At 38.2% G+C, this 21,129-nt stretch overlaps 1 protein-coding gene across 1 annotated transcript in view; it reads right to left on the minus strand.

Moving 5' to 3' along the window:
- The window catches only part of LOC131061908 (F-box/kelch-repeat protein OR23), a 76,010-nt gene that overhangs the window by 19,153 nt on the left and 35,728 nt on the right, over positions 1-21,129 (minus strand). The gene's annotated exons all lie outside the window — the stretch shown is intronic.

Genomic DNA, 21,129 nt, shown 5'->3' on the forward strand with positions numbered 1-21,129 from the left:
GTGATTCACTGGTCATGGAGGAGATTCGCTGTCTCGGAATTAGTTTGCTGCCCTTAGGAATTAGTTCGCTGCCCCTTAGACAATAATTCGCTGCTCTTAGAAGATTCGCTGATGCTTTGTAGTAGAATTCGCTGAGTACTTCATTGCTTGTATGTGAATGAATTGAATGACCTAAATGCATGAATGGGCTTTGTATATATATGAGCTTTAGCCACCTTATTCTCCTTAGGTCGGCTTCACAAGGTAAAAAAATAATAATAATAATATGCTCTTAGAATGGCGCCCATTATAGGGTCAGCCCTATATGCATTTACAAGTTACATTGCACATTATCGGGTCAGCCATATTTACAAGTTGCATCGCCCATTATGGGGTCAGCCCAATTTAAAAGTTACATTTTAATTTTGCATATCAATGTGACTAAGGCCGATAGGCCAATTAGTCACCCATATGCTAGGTCGGCCCTAGAAGGAATCCGACCTAGCTACAAACATCAACATTATGTGCATAACTTCATGCCTTACGTATATTCATGTGTGTTGCTTCTTGCCTTACATGTGTCCGTTATTTCATGCCTTATGTGCATAGTTCATGTCTTATGGCATTTATGTGCATTACTTCATGCCTCATATGTATACTTTATGCTACATGTATGCTTCATGCCTTAACTGAATTCATGTGTATACTTCATGCATTTGTGCCTTGTGTATACTCCATGTTTTACGTCAATGCTTCTTGCCTTATGCGCTTTCATTTGTAAACTCCATGCTTTACACCTTATGTGCATTCGTGCATGACTCATGTGTATGCTTCATATTTGTCGTATTGGATTCATGCATACCTTTCCCATGTATGCTTTGTGCCTCTATTTTGTATTGCTTCATGCCTTACATGTCTGACATTTACGCTGTGTACCCTTCGTGTATTTATGGGTATTGCTTCATACCTTACTTATGTTTATGAGTCAAGATTTACATGACTTCATGCCTTGTGTGCATTTATGTGTATTACTTCATACCCTACGTGGATGCTTCATGTCTTACATACTTTTTATGCTTCATGCCTTGTGTGCATTAATGTAATTGCTTCATGCCTTCCATGTGTTTATGTCCATGCTTCATCCATTAATGTGCTTTGTATCTTATGCAATTGCTTCATGTATTTTCAGCATGAATGTTTTTTGTCTTGAATGGATGCTTCATATCTTAAATGTTTCAATGTGATTACTTCATGTGTGTTTGTGCCTTCCTTGAATATGCTTGGTTATTCCATGAGTATGCTTTATGAGTACTTATAAATGTTCAAGGACTATACTCTAAATGAGGTGCATGTTTTAAATCACCAAGGCCCTTCTTTTTGCAAACATGAGTCTCATACACATAATAACATGGGAAAACAACATAGGGATTATTGAAACATGAAAATACTATGAAAACCTATAGGAAGGAAGAATGTGTGAGTACAATTGCTCAAACCATGAAGCGATAAGTATAGAAAATTGCCTATAAATTGTCATTAAAGGAGAAAGGAAACGTGTTTAGCCATTCAATATAATTTCAATACATTTAATCTCAATCTACCACCTAAGTTTACCAATACGTCAATATCCAACCATAACAGTCTATATACATACAAACTGTATGGTAAAAAGGGGGTGATGCCAGATTTCCGTGATAAAGAAATTGAAATCTTATTCATTACTCACTTCTATTTAGTAACTACGAAATCAGTGATATTCACACTATCAACTGAAATTTTCTCGTTGACTAATTACTTTCCAATGTTAAGGGTTCAAGATACATACTATAAATTTTGACATCAAGTATAGCTATTATTAACTTTTTCACATCATCATCTAGACCTATTTAATAAATATCAAACATCTTTCACATTCTACAAATACAACCTTTATATGTTTTTGAGAAATTTATCTCACCAAATGTCTTAACTATTGACTTAAACATATTCCTCCAACAACTTATGAAGCAAGAGATTTCTCCTCTCATGAATATCATGTAATAATGGAGTAAAACTATCATTTGCAGCTCCCACAAAATCACTTCAGCAGTCATAAGTGGTACTTAACTCTTTGTACCAAAAGATCTTCTATTCTCTAACTGCTTATCACACGTGAAATATCATATTCAAAAAAATTGTATAGAGTATGACTAAACAATATCAAGCTTCTTTACAAATGTTGTAGCATTTTACTCTCTTCCAAACAATCGTGTTAGGGTACAACTACCATATAAAAAATGAGATTCAGTGAACTAATTCCTAAAGGTCTCCACTTTATAAGGCATAGCCTACATAGTCATATCACAATTGAGGTCATAGATGTGTGTCATGTTTCTAATCCTCTTCTCAATAGACGGGAAGTTCCCCCTTGCTTGTCTCAAAAGATACCCATAAGACTAACCAAGACAGTTCTTACAAATATAATTGATGAGATAAAACTTGTCTTAAGATTACAAATCTTCAAGGGTTAGTTAGGGATCCTTGCATTGAGAAGATTTAGTTAAAACAATCATTGCTCGAGGACAAGCAATTTCGGGAAGGGTGGACTGTCATGACCCCACCTTGATATATCTCCATCACACCAAAAAGGAAGCAAAATACTAACATACAATGTACAGCAATATATGCAGAGCAGCGATTATATTACTAAAGCAGAGATGACATATTCAATATTAATAAACAGCTATTTGTTATGTATAAAGCAGCAGCGGTCTTGTTCTACAAAGAACAATTATAATATGCAGCCAGTTTCATTTAATACATGCAACACATATGACAGAAAGAATAATGCAAAACCATAAAAGACAAAATAGAGAAGACAAAATAAGAATAAAACAAAAATCATATAAGACATTCATTACCTTGATTAGCAATCTGAAGTATTAACAAATATTTTTACAATATATCTCCAAAATGGTGCAATGGTTGAGAGTTCCTAAAAGGCACGATGCCTGAAAAGGCACGAGTTTAATATTAACAACAATTTAATAAGCCAAGGGGCGATAGACATATTTAAGGAGACATCACTTTTTAAAGGGACGTGGCTATTAGGAAGGACATGACTCCTCACCCACGTTGGATAGATATTTATACAACTATTTGACTATTCCAAGAGAAAATTGAAGGCATTGAATCTGACATTCCCTACGACATTAGTATTCAGGCAATCCGTCTAATTATTGCAGTTTGGTATGAATTTTCTGTCTAAACACATTAAGTGCTGTAACAAATATTTATACATCTATTTCTGCATATATTTGCTGAATGTCCAAAGGGGAGAAGGTTTTCCACAAGTCACACTCAGAAACAAGTTAACACAGCATACACGTGAGAGAAAGCCACAAAACATGCACTTACAATGAAGGTAAGAAAACATACACAAGATGCATAAGTTTAAGGGAGGCAAGAATGATAATTTCAATTCATTCTCAGGCCAATAACCAAACTTACAATTGCCAAAAAGCAAGAAAATACACAAACCTTCAAGAGAAGTGAAAGAGCAAAGAGTAGCTCAAGGCAGCAAGGAGAGAACCCTTTACAATGAGGCTGAACAACCTATATATAGAAACTGGTCGCAGAGAGGAGACCAATGGTCAAAAGGGGGAAACCTTGACCCTAGCGTGCATAGGAGAATGTCAGTCCGTGAAGGTAGGGAAGAGCATAGATCTGACATGGAGGCGTGCAAGACACCCATCCATATCTTGACAAGGCAATCCCAATAAGTAAAGCACTTCTAGAAGGTAGATTGCCTAACATTCCAAAGTCAGAGCATGCAGACCTAACGTGAAGGCCATCAAGTAACCATAAATAAGCATGTCCTTGGACTCCACTTGATGGCAATCCTACAAAAAACATTAAATGTGCACCTGTAGCTCCATGAATGAAAGTAGACAAGTCGCAAGGGTTGGTGGAGCATTAAGAGCCTTGAGTGTTGATCACGCATATGGAAGTGTTGCGAATCCTCGGAAGTCGGACATCGAGCCCTCAAGAAAACGTTGCAAGGGGAGAGGAGTTGAGAGCCCCGGAGTCTGGAGGAATGAGAGGAAAGGGAGGAAAGGAGGTCTAGAATTCCGAGGTTCCGGAGTCTAGAAGGGAAGGAGGAAAGGAGGTCTGGAATTTCGAGATTTTGGGATTCCAGGGTTCGGAAGGGAAGGAGGAAAGAGAAAAAAGGAAGTCCAAAATTCCGGGGTTTCGAGATTTCGAGGTCTGGAAAGGAAGGAGGAAAGGGAGGAAAGGAGGTTCGAAATTCCGGGTTTTGGGATTTCGGGGTATGAAGGCATGCAAAGGGGAAAACTGAAGCTGCCTCCTGACAAGATAACACTTAACATTTCATGATTCCATTGGTTTTGTCCTTGATCAACTGGGGCAGCGCTTGTCCATGGAACATATCTCTGACCGGCTCTTGCTAATGGACCAAGGGTGTCATAAAATGACAACAAATACTCTGCGGTTAATTTATTTCATATGTTCTGAGTGTTTCCAGCCATGATAAAGGGAGGATTACAAGTAGGGGAATGTTGTTGGGGTTATCTTCTAGGTACGCCATCTCATGGTATATGAACCAGGAGTCCCATGTGGCCAAAGCTAAGTTGCTGAATCGTGGAACTTTTCGGGCAATTCCAAGTACGGAACAATACCGGAATCGGATTCTGAAATGAATCTCCTGTGGGTGCGTCTAGGGTTCGTGTTTTTAGATGCCGAAATGTTTCTGAAATGTTTAGTGATTCTAGTTTGATCCTTTTGATATTCTTAAGACCTACAATGCTGATTAGTGAACTCCGAACTTATCTATCATGAGATTCTAGTTTGATCTTTTTGATATTGAAAACTGAATTTTAGTTAGAATGTTATGCTTCAAAATTTGAAATTTGTAATGGTTTTGTTTAGCTTATGTAATGGTATATGACATTCTAAACTTAATTCTACTTTTTAGCCCCCCACACACACACACGCACACACACACATATATATATAAATATATGTATATATTTTATTTTTGTATGAACGTACTAAAAACGTACCCAACCCTACAAAAACTTTCCGCTACACCGACGTTTCGTAACCATGTACCCGTTCTCGTTCTCGTTCCCGTACCTGATTCGGCAACTTAGGGCCAAAGGGGTACAAAGGGTACTGCCTTTGGGCTTAGAAAGGATGAACTTTCAGGGCACCCTATTGTGAATGCTCCTCATACTCTCTATCATGGTAAATGAATGTATTAAGAATGTTCAATAATAAGAAGTAGGATAGAAGTGGCAAGATTGAGGGGAATGGTTATAGGACACCTCACTAGGAACTCCACCTTATATGGATGGCACAGGCCACATGAGACCAAGGGAGGGATAAGGTCCACCCTTGGGCCTAGGGTAGAGGATCTCTAGGGCACCCTATCGAGTCATCCTATCTTAGTTCTTCTATGGTTGAGCCTTCCCAAACTGGTTAAGCAATCTTGTGATTAGATCTATCTTTCTAATATATATTTGCTGATTTCTAATTAAAGAGATCTATTTTATGAATTATGATTATAATTCCTAACTTGTTTGCAAGGTCTCAATCAAAGTGAAAAGGTATTCTCTAACCCCACTTGTTTATTTGGAAATTGAGAATTAGGGCAAATTTAGGGCATTCCCAATTGGGGGACATTACAACCTAACCCCAATCTTTCTACTCTTGTATGCTTATTGATGTGTCGTAAACTTTCTCCAATATGCTTCAAACATTTGCTTAATATGTCCCATAGATCTTGAGGATGTAAGGGCACCATAATTACTAGATTGGCTGCTCCACAAAGCTCCATTTGTTTATTGTCCTTTCTTCTCTTGCTTGGATGCTTTTACAATCCTCCTCATCGTGCCTTGTTTTCTTACTTGGATTTCCTTTTATTTCACCATTGAACATTGCCTCCATATTATGTAATTGGATTTCACATATGTGTCCCGATCTCCATTCTTTCTTGCATTTGAAGCACAAACCTTTCTCTTTTGGGTCTTCTCGGCGTCTTTTACTTTTTTTCGATTAGAATTGTGTCCATGTTCCCATTTTTCCTTATGGTGGAAACATAGTCCTTTTTTCATGAGCTCTTTTCTTTCATTGTATGATAGAGGGGGAGAGGGTTGATTTTTCGTATGATATTTGTCCCTTGATTTGGCATTAAGCCTAGTAGCTTTTGAGATTGCTTCATGAGGAGCGGCTGAGCCGAATGCACTTACCAACCTGTGGAGTGAGTCCAAAAGGCCCTCTATGAATAAGTAATGTAGTCTTCAGATATTTCGGGGACCAAGACTGCTAACCTTTGAAATTCCCTAATGTAGTCTTCGAGAGTCCCCCTTTGCCTCATTCAAGTTAGTTCCTTGAAATGTTTCTAAGGCTGAGTTTGGTCAAAAATCTTTCAATAAGCCTTCTCTTAAAAGCCTCATAGGTTTTTATGTTTCTATAATCTTGGGTAACTAAGCCATAATGCCAACACTCATGTGCCATTCCTTCTAGGTGTAATATGGTGAATGTAATGGTATTTTTTCTTCCATAGGACAAAGGGTGAGGTATATCTCTGATTTATAAATCCATGAATGGGCTGTGATTTTCCTTTCCCATCAAAATTTGGGAATGGTCATTTTCCCCACTTTGTGTTGTATTTCTAGGTTAGCCTGTGTTTTTCCTCTCCTATGGTTCCTCCTTGCATTGGATTCACAATACTCAAAAATAGAATACTCCTTTTTGTTTCACAGTCTAGTCTTGTGTATTCCATGGCGAGTTCCCTCATGTTGGGTGCATTGGCCTCTTCATTTTCCCTTGATGGTTCTTCTCTAAATAAAAAAGGTGGCCCATTTGATCTTGGTGTTGATTCCTAGGTGGTCCTATTATCACTTTCTGGTTGACTAGGGGTGTTCTCCCTTTCATCTCTTGGGTTTGCCCTAAGGTCATTTATGGTTGCTGTTATGTTTTGCAGGCTTGAGTAGTTTGTTCCATAAAGGCTTTGAACTCTTGTTCCATTTTTTCTTTGTCAGCTTTCTTCCTTTCTCTTTCAATAGCCCTTAAAGATCATTGACTTAATTGCATTAACTAACTTCCCTCAGGCTGGCAGGAAAATGCTCTGATACCACTTGTAATGTCCCTTTAAGATTTTCCCTATCTTTACAGTTTAATGAGACAATTACGCTTATGCTTCTTATGGACTTGATTGGAAATGTTTAATGACTTCAGACAAGATTCAATCAGTGGGTCTTATATGAATGTATAATTACTAGGCAATAATATAACCTTTGAATCTGTTGTAAACTTCAACATATTGTTCCAAGAGAAATCAAATATAAGTCCAATGAACACGTGATCTGATGATATATGTATGTATGCAGAATTTACTGCGATTGCAGTGTTTCACTACCTTAATGATCGGTACAATTATATGTTTTTGAACTTACAAAAATAAGATTGTTGTGCCTGAATTGGCTCTTTTAGAACATGTGATTAACTAACTTTGTTTATGATATAAGAATCAGAATCCAGATTTCTGATTGCCCTTCCTATTATATCTCCTTGTGATTATGCAATCTGAACGCCGTCTCTGCTAGGTCTGCTCTGTAATTCATGTGCCTTACACCTTCTAATGGGGTAGGTAGATACTTCCTCTTACTCAGTTGTCAAGAGGCTCCTTGAGCACTGCACTTGTGTAAAAAGATTATAAACAAATTTCCATGTCTTGGGAAGGATTCATAATCTCTCTTAAGTATACCACAATGGGGCATGATGTACGAAGTTATGTCTCAACATCATTGCATCCAATTGCCAAATCGTGCCTCTTCTCTATTAATTAATATTGTTAGTTGCTTAACTAATGGTCAATTGAGTTAACCTCTTCCTTGGACAGCGATAATCACTTGCCTTCATGCGATCTCTGGTATCTTGGACAGCGATAGACAATCTCTTGTCTTGATTCGATCTGTGGTTTCTTTAATTGTTAAGATCATTAGATGTTTGATATAACAGGTCTGAATTGGATCGGATAGAGTCTGATCTTGTTTGTGTATCTGCTGCTTACACACACCTTTTCTGATCTGGATATTATTTACTTTCGCTGATTGCTGTACTCCTTGGAGCCAATGATGCTAATATGTTCAGATGTCTACTGTAATGATATGTTTAGGTCTGCTGTAAATATATCTTAGTCTGCTCCAATAATATATTTTAGTCTGCTCTCCTAATATATCTTTTTCTGTTCTCCTGAATTTATGGCTGCAACCCTGGTTAAATGGCTGCGATTTCCCTTCTTGATGGGGACATGACACCTCTCTAACACATTAATGATCGCAAGTAAAACTGACAACTCCACCAACATATTCATGTTGTTGCATACCATTTGAACCCTAAGTTTTTCTTCTTCAATTCATTCAAAGTAGATGAAAATGCTATTAATGGCCTCAACACATGCATGGTGAAGATGGTCACCAATGAAAACCTCAGAGATATGCACAATGAATTACAAATTTATACACAGAGGGGAGGTTGTTTTCCTTACCTTTGCATTCCAGAGAGAATCACCATATAGCCAAGTAAAAAATATATATATGTTTTATTGTTTACTTTAACTATTAAGTTTTCCAAGATCCTTACAAAGTTGTAAATTTTGTCTTTCCAAATTTGAGGTGAAAAAATTTTGGTGCAACAACACCTAATCTTCAAAAACTCACCATTTCCATTTTGTCACAGCCCTGTAGTGTTTTATGTTGTGAGTGCAACTGTAGCGTTTTTTAAGCCATTCGCATAAAGAAGGCAACAAATGGCTCCAAAGTGCTTGAATGACCTTGTCTTTGTGCAATACAACCTTCAATTGCTTAAAAGAAGGTAAAGGGGTGAGAGATACATAAGGTGCTTAACCTTGACATCAATCCATTTTCAGATTGAATTATTAAGGATGTGAATCACATGTTTAGTGCTGATGATAAAACTCACTTGAAAAAGAAGGTAACAAAATGGGAAATAAATGTAGAAACACATGAAGAGGCAGTAAGCAAGTCATCAATTGGGGGTTTGTGGCATTCATGTCATGAACCTATGCTTGAGGCTCTTGTTGAAGATGCATTGTTCCTTACCAAAAATCTACATCACTAACATCTAGTTCAAGGACATCCACACATCCATTTAGAAGATTTAATCATCGAAAAAATTTATAAATCATTAACATTAAAATTATGATTTCAAATTTTTATCCATATTGAAACTTGAAGTTTTTTTGTATTGAACTTGTTTTTTTTATCTATGATATGTATTTAACTCTAAGTTTGATCTATTTATGAAGGTAATTAGCAATATGTTCTCTAAATTTAGTAAAATGCATGTTTTTGAAGAATACTTATACAAATTTATGAGGTTTCTAATGTTTGAAAAAATTTACCGAGTATTTTCTTAAGCTTTTGCCCAGTCTAATTTTTTGAGCTATGTTTTGAAAATCATTTTCAGCCCAATCACAAGCACTCCTTTGTGATGGTGAAATAATGAGGATGCTGATTGATATATTTATCACTCATGTGGTGTATCGTGTGATGATTAATGTTACATGAGTTTGGTCCCTATCCATGTCAATGTCTAGACTCTAAATAAATAAATTCCTTACCTAAACTTTGTTCTTGGTTCTTGTTGTGACCATTTCACACATCGCCCCATTTAAAATGGGGACCCCCTCTTTTTGCTCGTTTTTGCTCGCCTTTCGCTTTGCTTTTTAGGGTTTTGGTAGTTTGTCAGTTGTCTGGATTAGGGTCAAGCCTTAGGGTTCCTTTTTCGATCTTTTCAGGCCAGAGTCCAGTCAGTCTTGAGAGCTTTTTGAGCTTCCTTTTGTAGGATGCAATTTTGAATGAAATGAATTCGCCAGAATGGTCTATTTTCAATTGGAATTTTGAGTGCAGAGTCTAAATTTGTCTAAGTGTTGGTGATGAAATTGTGAATTTTGTTCAATTGAGTAATTTTGACCAAATTTTGAGTTTTTGATATTTGATCCCGGGCATTGGAAATAATTTGTTTTTGCCTTGTGAAGTGATTAAACTTGTGAAATCATGATATTTTGGCCTGTAGGAGCAAAATCACTCCTGTCCCTCAGTGAAGGACTGGAGCTCGTTTTCAAAAATCTTACTATCTCTGCAGGATCAAGATGATTTTTCGAATGGAAGTAATAAAGAAAGGCGTGATCTTTCTGTTGAATATAAATTGAAGAATTTCACGAACACAGAAATGCCTCAGGAAGCAAAATCGCTCCTGTCCCTCAGTGAAGGACCGGAGCTTAAAATCAAACATCACCTCGTCCTTGCAGGATTTTAACAACTTGACGATTTAGAGAGATCCAAGGGAGTGCATTTTACCAGATGAATATAATTTGAAGGCACAAACATGAAGAAAAGTGGACCAGAATGCCAAGATCGCTCCTATCCCTCAGGCAAGGACCAGGGCGAAATCCATTGTAGCTCCCGTCCCTCTCCCAGGGACCAGAGCGAAATTCTTCATAAGGCATGTTTTAGGCAAAGATCAAGCAAGTCTTAAGTTTGAAGGCAAGAAAGGAGGTGAATTGAACTCGTTGAAGACAAATTGAAGATTACCAAACATCTACAAGGGACCCAATGCCTAAGTTCGCTCCTGTCCCTCAGTCAGGGACCAGAGCGATTTTTACCTTAGACAAATTTCTTGCCAAGTAAGAGCAAATTCCAAGGCATGGATGAATGAAACGGAGCACTACAAGACCATTGAAGATAATTTTTGAAGTTAGCAAAGTGAGATGAAGCCTACAAGAGCAAGATCGCTCCTGTCCCTCAGTCAAGGACCAGGGCGAAATTATGATTATTTTGCCTTTCCTCCAAGTTCAAGACACTCCAAGACGAAGTACAAGGTGGTGAGGACGTTTTAAGGCATCTCAATGAAGAACGAAGTATCCAAAGTCGCCAATGTTGAAGGAATTACACCAAGACACCCAGTTCGCTCCTGTCCCTCAGGCAGGGACCAGAGCGAAATTTTCATAAAGGCCTAGATTTTGAAAGTTTAACAAGTATTAAGCGACCAAGAAGGATCAAAGGACTTCATTTTACACGATGAAAGTAATGGCAAGTTGTTAAAAGCAAGCATGAGCTCAAAACCTTGAAGTTCGCTCCTGTCCCTCAGTCAGGGACCAGAGCGATATTTACCATATTGGCCAAATCCTTCAAAAATCACGTTAAGTTAAGGTTATGCGAGGTGGTAAAAGGTCTCAGGTATGTTAAGAAGATGATATGCAAAGGTTCCAAACGTCAAAAGACTATCAATTGAGCCAAGGAAGCTATATCGCTCCTGTCCTTCAGTCAAGGACCAGGGCGATTTTCATTAAAACACTCATGTTCCTTCAAAAATCATGACAATGCAAGGGTACACAGGATCGAGAACGTCGTTTGGAAGGCAATGAACGAGGAGTTAAAATCAAGCACGAAGAATTTCAAGTAAGAACATAGGGATCGCTCCTGTCCCTCTCCAAGGGACCAGGGCGATATCACCTCAAAAGGGCACTCATTTGCAGGGTCAAGTCACCCAAGTTTGAAAATCCTAGCAAAAATGCCAACTTCAACGTAAGGATGAAGATTTTGAACGTCAAAAGTGCAAGAATCAAGACCAAGTTGATGGATCACTCCTGTCCCTCAGGCAGGGACCAGGGCGATGAGGTTCGTATTTTTTTTACCTTCCAATTTTGGCGCCAAAACAAACAATTGAATTTATTTTAAATGCTAAATTCGATAGGTTTTGAAAATTCAATTAAATGGCATTTAAAATATATCGCAAAATATTAATTAATTATTTTTGCCTTATAAAAAATCGAATTTATTAATTAATAAACGATGGCATTTAATAATTAATTATTAATTTAGTTAAAAATCAAATGAAGCGCTTGGGTTTATTTTATCAAAGTCGGCTTTATTATTTATTTAAAAAATCGTTTTAATTGCCTCATTTTACAAAAGTCGGCCTAGAGGTGAATAGGAGGTAAGCGCTTATAAAGGGAGGGTGAAAATTGTTGTTTTCACATCATCATTTAATCATCTCTACATGCGATTTGAGGAAGACAAAGGAGAAGTGCGAATTGTATTTAAGGAGTGCGAATTTCATTTCAAGCAAGGTGGTGCGAAGTATCATCAAAGGAGAGTACGTGCGAACCTTAATTTCCATTTGAGCGAACTTGCCAAGGACATTGAAGAACACATTAAAGACTTGAAGGGTGGCGAATTGATAAAGAGGACGTTCCTTATCCTTGAGGATCACGTTGAAGGCTTCTAACGTTAATTTTGCCTAGGTGAATTCCTCTATTTTGCATTCTAGAGTTAGCTCTCAAGAGAGGTACGGCGATATGGTTTTATTGTTTTGATTTTAAGCGTTGATCGTCATAGCCTAAATTTTGAATTCCAGTAGCTCGATCGTTTTTTAGGAAATGATAACTCTAGGACTTATCATGAGGTTTCCTAAGATTTATTCTCTAATCTATGTTATTCATTGCAAAATCTAGTTTCTAATTATGAAATGTTGTGTAGGTATGGCGACCCCGAAGGCGGGAGCATCCACCAGTCGTCCAGCTCTCATGAAGGAAGATCAAAAGACCGAAGAAGTGGAGACCAAGATCGTGTCTAAATGGAGCAACATTGGAGATACTAACTTGGGCAACTTCAGCACGAAGAAGTTTCGAGATGTCCCTTACATTGGCAAGCCATCACCTGTCGCCCGGAGGATAATTGAAAGTGGCATCATTAAGGCGGCCGGCTTCCCTCCAGCAGTACAGTGTCATGAGTTGATGATCGAGTGTGCTCGTCATTATGATCCTCAATCCAGAACGATCGTGTCCAAGGAAGGAAACACTTTGGCCTATCTTTCAGAGGAAGCTATAAGTGAAGCTTTCCATCTTCCAGAGCATAGAGACATGATATACAAGAGCATAGAAGGAGCCAGGTCAATGTACGAGGATGATCCAGATGCCTGTCTAAGCATAATTAACAAGAACTGGTTACTTAAGAGTCGTCCTCGCCTGAGCAAGATCCCGAACACACCACACAGGATTGATTTCCAAGAGGAGTACAGAGATTTGATTACAATGCTCAACCGAGTCACAGGTGCACCTCAAGCTTTTTACTTTGAAAAATGGATGTTCTACTTCATCCAGGTGATAGTTCAGGGTAAAGGAACAATTCATTGGGCTAGAATGATTAGCCATTGCTTGGACGTACAGTTGAGGAGACTCAAGGCTACCAAGTCCTTCCACATGAGTTCATACGTCATATATGCCTTGATCAGGAGTTTTGAGTATGCAGGACTACCTCACAGAGGAGTGATTGGAAGAGGGCCCGGCGAGGTCAGAGTTTGTGATTCCTATGTCCACTTGCATCATCCGCCAGGAAGCAACTACAAGCTAGTTAATGATACCTTCACGATGAACATCACAAGGACGTTGCAAGGTGGTATTCACAACAGATTATCTCAGGATGCACAGAAATTAATAAAGAGGTATGGTGCTTGGTTTATTCAATTTCCGAAGTTTACTTATATCAGAGTACATGGATGTCCTTTACCTCCATACATGTTGCCGAGATATCCGACAGACAGAATTGTGTTACTTGAAGTAACAAGACAATTGGCAGCTTATGCGAAGGCATTCAGACACAGACATGGGAATGGAGTTCCGGTACCTATCATTTTGGGCAATTCAGTTGAGGTATGTCCTAATGCTTTAGCCATGGATGACGCAGAGAAGGAATTAGCCTTGTATTCTTTTTCATCCTTTGCTTTGAGAGAAAGCTTTGATCCACATGGACATTTAGAGGAGACAGTCGGTAGGAAGTTTAAGCATGAGTACCAAATTGAAGATTTTATGATGAATCTCTTAGATGATCTTGAAGTGAAACGAAAAATGCATTCTAGATTGCCTTTGGATTTCATCAAGAAATGCAGAATTTACAGAGTGGCCGACCAAGCTCAGGACAGTGGCAGACATATCCAGTCATCCTATGATCGAGAGAGTAAATCAGTAAGGTTAGATTGGAATGAGCCCGAGGTCGTGGATTTAGATGCTTTGATGGCTCCAGTCTTGTCTTGTACTCGCAGATGGGTTGACGTACAACATCAGAAGTTGAGAGAGCAAGGCATAGATATGACTTTCACTTTGGAAGAGAAACCAGCCGAAGGTGGAGCTAGTGTAAGCGAAGGCAATCCTAATCCTAGAAATTCAGGTGAAGGTAACCTTCGAAGTGCAAGTGAAGGCAATCTCCATCCAAGAGGCTCGAAGAGGAAAGAGAGACCTGAAAAGAGAGAATCTTCCAAGAAGAAGCAAGGGGCCAACCGAGATCGTTCATCCGGTACTTCTTCTAGACCAGAGAAGAGAACACTTCAAGTGGAAGAATCCATGGAGTCGATGGTACAGAACGATAGGCAGGAAGAAGGACAGGCACCGCAAAGGTCACCAGGTGGATCTCTCCAGGATTATGAGCTAGATGAAGATAAAGAAGATAACGAAATAACATCTCCTCCCAGAGAAGAAGAAGTAGTGCATAAGGAAATTCAGGTTCAAGAAACAAGATCAGCTATCCCAGATTGGTTGAAGGAAAGATTAACCAAGGTGATCGTGATAGAGGATGAGGACAATGTAATTGATTTAGAGAGCCTTGATGGACGCTCACACGAAGTAACAGAGAAGAGGAAGGCTACCAAGATGTCCAAGATGATTAGAGATGAGACTGGATCCAGAAAACTGCAGATAGCTACACCGGTGGTAGATAAGCATGAAGGTGAGATCCTAGCAGAGGAATATGATATACAGACTTTTGAGCTAGGACCATCCACAGCAGAGCAGACATTGGATGATGCCACCGATTCATTTGAGGCATTGAAAGACAAGCTTAGAGAAGAGATGGAGAAGAATAGAAAGCTTGAGAGAGAGGTCGGTGCGTGGAGGACATATTTCAGTCATCTCAATGAACCTTTGGGACGTCAGGATCCAGCTAGATCACCCGTGCAGGCACTTCCCCTTCAATCAATTAATGAGGCAGAAAGATTTAGGAATATGGTCCAGCGTACGAGTACTTGGATGGATAAATCTCATACAGTTGCCGTAGAATTTGTAACAAGGATGATGAAGACTATTCATCAAGCTATCCAGGTTCTTGAGATAATCCACAATTTGATGATAACAGTAGCCGCATTTGCTCATAACAAAGATGTTATCATTCCTGTCTTGAAAGTAATTAGACACACATCAAGGAAGGTCTTAGCGCAAGAAAAGATCATGGATGGAGGATCTCACAGTTTGCTTCAGTGGTCCACCTTACTCCAGATGAAGGAAGTTCTCTTCGAGGACATCAGTACTAGATGCAGTCATGTTGAGGAGGTGATCAACCCGATCCAGGACAGAGTATTTGAGGTACTACGTACCATTCTTGGCAGGAGGATTGAAGTTGAGACAGATGTGGATATGCAAGAATTAGAGGATAGAATCAAGGTCATCTTTTGCAAGGACACTAATATCACAGACGAGCAATATGATCAGATGTTTGCCACCATGCTCCTGATTGAAAGAACAAAGGAACTTGAATCTACTTGGGACGCAGCTCTTCTAGATGCATTTGATCAGGTCATCCACTTGGAAGAAAGTATGAAGAATCTTCCCGAGATTCCAATTGCAGAGATTGAAGGAATCGTATCAAGATTCATTGCATATGCTAAAAAGGAACATTGGAAAGGGAATAAGATTCTAGATGAGAGGTTGTTATAGATGACATGGCACCTTAATTGTCATTGGTTTATGTCTCCTAGGTTTTTGTGCCGAATTTAATATTTGGCTATGCATTTAATATTGTTCAGTAAAAAGGAGGCCATTTGTAACAAACCCTAATTAGGGTTTAGGTGTCATGATCTTGACCGTTGATCTGCTTTCAATCTGGACCATTCATTGTAATTGAGGATGCTATTTATACCCTCATTTCCATTTCATTTGGTAATTAGAAAATCAGAAAATTAGAGATTAGAGAGAGAGTTTGATGTATTAGAGAGATTAGAGTTAGAAGTAATTTATTTTGTAGCAAGATTGAGTTTGAGGAAAGGAATTCAAGCAATTGTTGTACATGATGACTTTGGAATCAATGAAATATTGAAGTTATGGTGTTTTGTTGCAACTTTCTTGGTTATCTTCATGGTTGTTCAATTTACTTGAATCATGCTCAATCAAAGTAGTGTGTTAATTCGAAGGACAAAGTGTGAGACTTGATCTTTGGTAGGATTCGCTTTCCAAACCACTAGCTTCTTGTTGATTGTAGGAACGCCTTGCGTGGTCGACTGGAGATACTTGAATCACTTAACCTTCAATCATTATTGTATCTTGGATATGTACCTTCGTGGTAGTGTCTTTGATCTTTGATGCATTGAAAATCATTTCGTTACCTTAGAAGATCGCATCAATTTCAATTGAGTTGTTATTTTATGGCGAAATTGAAGTTGGTAGAATCTTGCCAAGTCTTGTCCACATGAAGTCATTCTTAGGGTTAGATTAGATTAGACTTCTTGCAAACCCTATCCTTTTGTTATTTTTTGAAAGCTTCTTTAGTTTAGTAAGACTTTCGGAGTGTAAGGCCCCTTGAGGACACAGCAAATCACATCATACCGCTGGAGCTTATCCACACGTAGAGACCCTACTAACCAGAACATTGGAGTCATCCTAACTGATCCTTCATGCGAATCTTCAGCAGTTAGAGACTTTATTCAAGAGAGGATAAGATGCCTTTAGGTATTTTATTCTGTGTATGATGGTGTACAAAATACACGTCAACAGTTCTTTGGTCCCTAATTATCCATCACGTTGCTTGGGGAGTTCGGAAAGAGAGGAATAATAAGATTTTTAGGAAGTCCTTTTTGTCTTCTCAAAGACTTTCCTTCAAAACTTGTTTCTCTATAAAAGAGAATTTCTTAGCTGGGATTTCTAACACTGATTACAGTGGCCCAAAAGTCTCTATTTCTGACTATGATCTGCAGCTTGCGAACAGATGGAAACTTCCTTTTGACATCTCCAATCCTATATACAAAGCTAAGCAGGGCCAATGTGATCTAGCAGACTCCTCCAAGAGATTGGACCAAAATTAATTTAGATGAGGCAACCAAGGGTAATCTGAGGCCAACAAGAAGTGGGGGAGTGTTGAGAGATCATAATAGTAGGCTGTGGTGGCACTCCCTTTGGGTACTTAAACAAACCACCTTATTAAAGCAAATACGTTCTACAATGGATTGAAAGTAACCCAGTCCCATGGTTTTAAGAAGGTATGGATTGAGGGTGACTCTCTAATTAATAAATTATCATTGTCTTAAAGAAACTCAAAGCCCAAGCTGGACTATAGAAAGTATTATAAGGGATTCTATCTCTATTCTAAAGTCCTTTGAACAGTACCATATCTCCCATATCTATAGGGAGGGCAATATGTTAGCTGATTATTTCACTAACCAAGTAGATTCCAAATCTTTCAAGCAAAGGTGGGACTATCACAATCCACTTCCCCTCGAGGTTAAGCCCATTATAAACCATGATATTCAAAATTGTTAAAGTGGTGATACCATTAATTGCTATGATTAATATTTGTCATTTCAAAGCTCAGCTCCACACAAATTTTGGGCAATATTTTGGGCCCCTTTCATATGTGGTGGGGTATTGCTTTGTTTCAGTTTTCTATTGCTCTGTTCTACAGTCTTGTCCATTATGGGTGGTGATAGGAGTCCTATCAAGCCAATTTCCTGCAAGGGGACGAGGAGTAATGCTCGAGTTTGAAAGATATTGCTGGCTGGTGGGGTTACCCCATATTTGGAAAAGCTCCATGGTTGTGACATGCAGGTAAGCAGAGCTTTTGTAAACGGTTGGAAGAACCGCATTGTGTCAATTTATGGCATGGAGATGTAGATCTTGAAGGATTTAATTGGCCAAATTTATGGGTTGTCTGCTGAAGGCAAATAAAAATTCAAAGATAGAAAGGCTTCAGAGGCTGCAATGAACAAATTCTTCAAGAAGAATGAAAGAGACAGATTGGTTAAGCTCACCTTGGGTGGTTATCACAGGGGCTCCATAAACCAATTTGGGCTGACATTGCCGAAGTTATTATTAGGTACTTAATGCTTGATGGCAAGTTTACTTGTCTGTTTGGGTATCATGTTATTTTAATCAATCATTTTTGTCATAAGCAAGTTGTTTCCTTTCCATTTTATATGCTTTGTTCTCGAGTTTGGGATTAGAGATAATAGGAAGAACTCAAAAGCTTCCTATTCTGTATGAGGATTTGATTTTGCTAATTATGGAGTATGGGAAATCTTTGTCTGTCTCAACTGAGCCTAAATAGAACACTAAAACCCGTAAGACCTATCGCCCATATTGTGTGCACTATTCGGATATGAGTATTGACACAAAAGACAAATCAACAAAGGAGAAGTGGGTTGTAGAGGAGGGTGATGGGGATTCTATGAAAATTTATTCCAATCCCCCCTCTAAGGACAAACCTAATACTAGGAAAACTTTTAAGAAGCGTGACAAGACCGAGATTTCTTGGTTGAGGGGTTCTCCTACTAACGATGATGATATGAAGACTAATGCGCATTCTTCTACAAATAAAAGGAAAACGACTGAACTTGATAAGGGGAAAGGAAAGGATAGTATGGCAAGGAAGAAGTAGGGTATGGGGAAAGGAAAGAAAAACATGGTGGGGAAGAAGCAAGTTGTTGAGAAAAGGCATAAGAATCTCTACTACTAAAGGGGAGGAGCGTGGCCAGTCCAAAGGCAAAGAAAAAGTGGGGAAACTAACAAAGATCAGCACATTGAGTTGTCTCGTGAAGATCAAATTCCTACTCAGCATGAACTTTCTAGGGATTTCAATTGTTTTAACACTAATAGGGAGGATGTTTACAATGTGCATGGTCTGGCTAAGGAGGGTGTGGTGGGGCAATTCAAATTGCTTAAGTGGTTTTTCCTTGAAATCAATCAAATTAATTGTGAAGTTGCGGCTTCTTTAGAACAATGAAGGCAATGGATGGTAGTGAGGAACTTTCTATAAACAAGGCAGAGAACAAAAAGATGTTAGCTATTCTAGAGGATGTGGATAAAGACATTAGCCTGATGAAGATTGAGTATGAGGGCCAACATCAAAACGCTGGAGGATACTATTCTTAATGAGAAGGTCAAAAACATGGGTGTGCATGATCTGATGGGAAGTCGAAAGGTGTTGATGAGGCGGGCAAGTTTGTGGTTAAAGGTAAACGGGGTTCTTTAGTGAAGTAGGGAGCAAGTGCTAGCACTCGTAGCCATTCCAAGAAACCCTTGGAAGATAAAGAAAAAGAGGTTTAGGAGGTGGTCAACTTGCATGATCACCTTATGTAGAAGGATATTGAAGCAGGTAAGACACTTAAGAAGTTATAGTAGTTTGTTTTGTTTCTTTTTTTTGTCTTTGTTGGTGCGTTGATGGTTGGCTGCCATTTGGCTATGCTTATCGTTTAGGCAGGATTTTGTCATAAAGGGTTTCAAGTCCCTTCAAAACCTATTTTACCTTTAATCAAAAACATTTAAGAAGCCAAGTACGATGAATATAATATAATACCTATATAGTTATAAATCAATATTAATTTATTTGTATTTATTATAGAAATAAATTAATGTTAATTTAATTACAAACATTTAAGATGATATAATAATTAATAATTTTATAAAATATTGTATTTAAAATATCTTTTCTATTATACTCTATTTTAATTATTAGTTTTAAAATAGAATATAATCTAAATCCCTAGCAATAAGTCCCTAGAAATAGATAGAAGATTCGTAAAATGGATTACCCATCATTGGGAATATTCAAAATCAACTTTGATATTGCTTTTAGGGAAAATTAATGTCCCTTAGGTGGTGGTTGTGTTATACACAATAGCTCAGAGGCTCTTGTTTTGAAAGCCTTCAAAAGAATTCAGTATTGAACTATAGTGTCGTAAATTGTATCCCTTTACAATTTCACACTCCTTTTTGGGCTCTTGCTTTATTTTGAACTTTCATAGCTCATTTCAAGCCTATTTTTTACTCCATCACATCCAAACTGTTGTCATATGCTCACAAAGTGACTTGTTCCTATGTCTTGGAATCTTCTCTGCAACCATCCTTCTCTACTCCTTTTCTTGGTGAGGGCACCTAGCGCCATAGTCCTAGTGGACTAAGGGGCCTAGCACCATCCCCTTAGTCCCTCCAAAAAGGGCCCAAAGCTAAATGGGTGTGAATGTCAATTCCTCCCATTTGTGATCTAATCACAATATGTTAATATGACCATTGAAAGTCTGCCTAAATTAGGAAATACCTTGAGAACCCTATATAAAGGAATCATTTCTCATTCATAAGCTACCTAAGATCATTCTATGAATGCCTAATCATTGAGAAAGCATTATTGAGCAAGTATCTTCAGACTTGAGCATTATGCAGAAGCAAGCTATTGATCTTGTCACGTCATGTCATGTTATTGCATCAACACTACAAAATTATTAACATCAGTTCAATTCAAGCATTTCAATTATGATTTAGCCTCTGCCCTACCAAGGGTAAGCTCTCTTTTTCATCATCATAGCTGTACTGGAGGTGGAAACACCAACATGGGGTTTGACTTAAGCAAGCCCCTATACAACACAACATTTTCCCTCCTTGTGTGCAAGCGACATATCTGACAACTAAAGGTGATAGAATTGTGTCGACCAAACTAAGACACGGTTTCAGACTTCAAACAGGTGAAAACGCAAGGTCTATGCTGATTAGCTCACCCATAAATGGACTAGATGTTGTCAAAATATCTAAAGAGTGAGAGTTGAAAAGCAATAATGTAAAAAATGATGCAATATCATGCTTGACAACAGGGTCTTTCTACCAACAAGCAAGTTCTACCATCGAACTCATGTTTTTTGACAATTTTTCAGTGATTAAGTCATTAATTTTCTAAAGAAAAATTGTCCCAAAATTAACTCACGAGTTACTTGGGAGCAGAATTTTCTCATGAAAAATAACAAGTCTGAATTTTTCTACAATTTTTTAAACTATGGTATAGATGGTTATAGGTTTTTCAAATGTATGAACTCTATATT

Source organism: Cryptomeria japonica, chromosome 9, assembly GCF_030272615.1.
Source record: "Cryptomeria japonica chromosome 9, Sugi_1.0, whole genome shotgun sequence".
Classification (NCBI taxonomy): domain Eukaryota; kingdom Viridiplantae; phylum Streptophyta; class Pinopsida; order Cupressales; family Cupressaceae; genus Cryptomeria; species Cryptomeria japonica.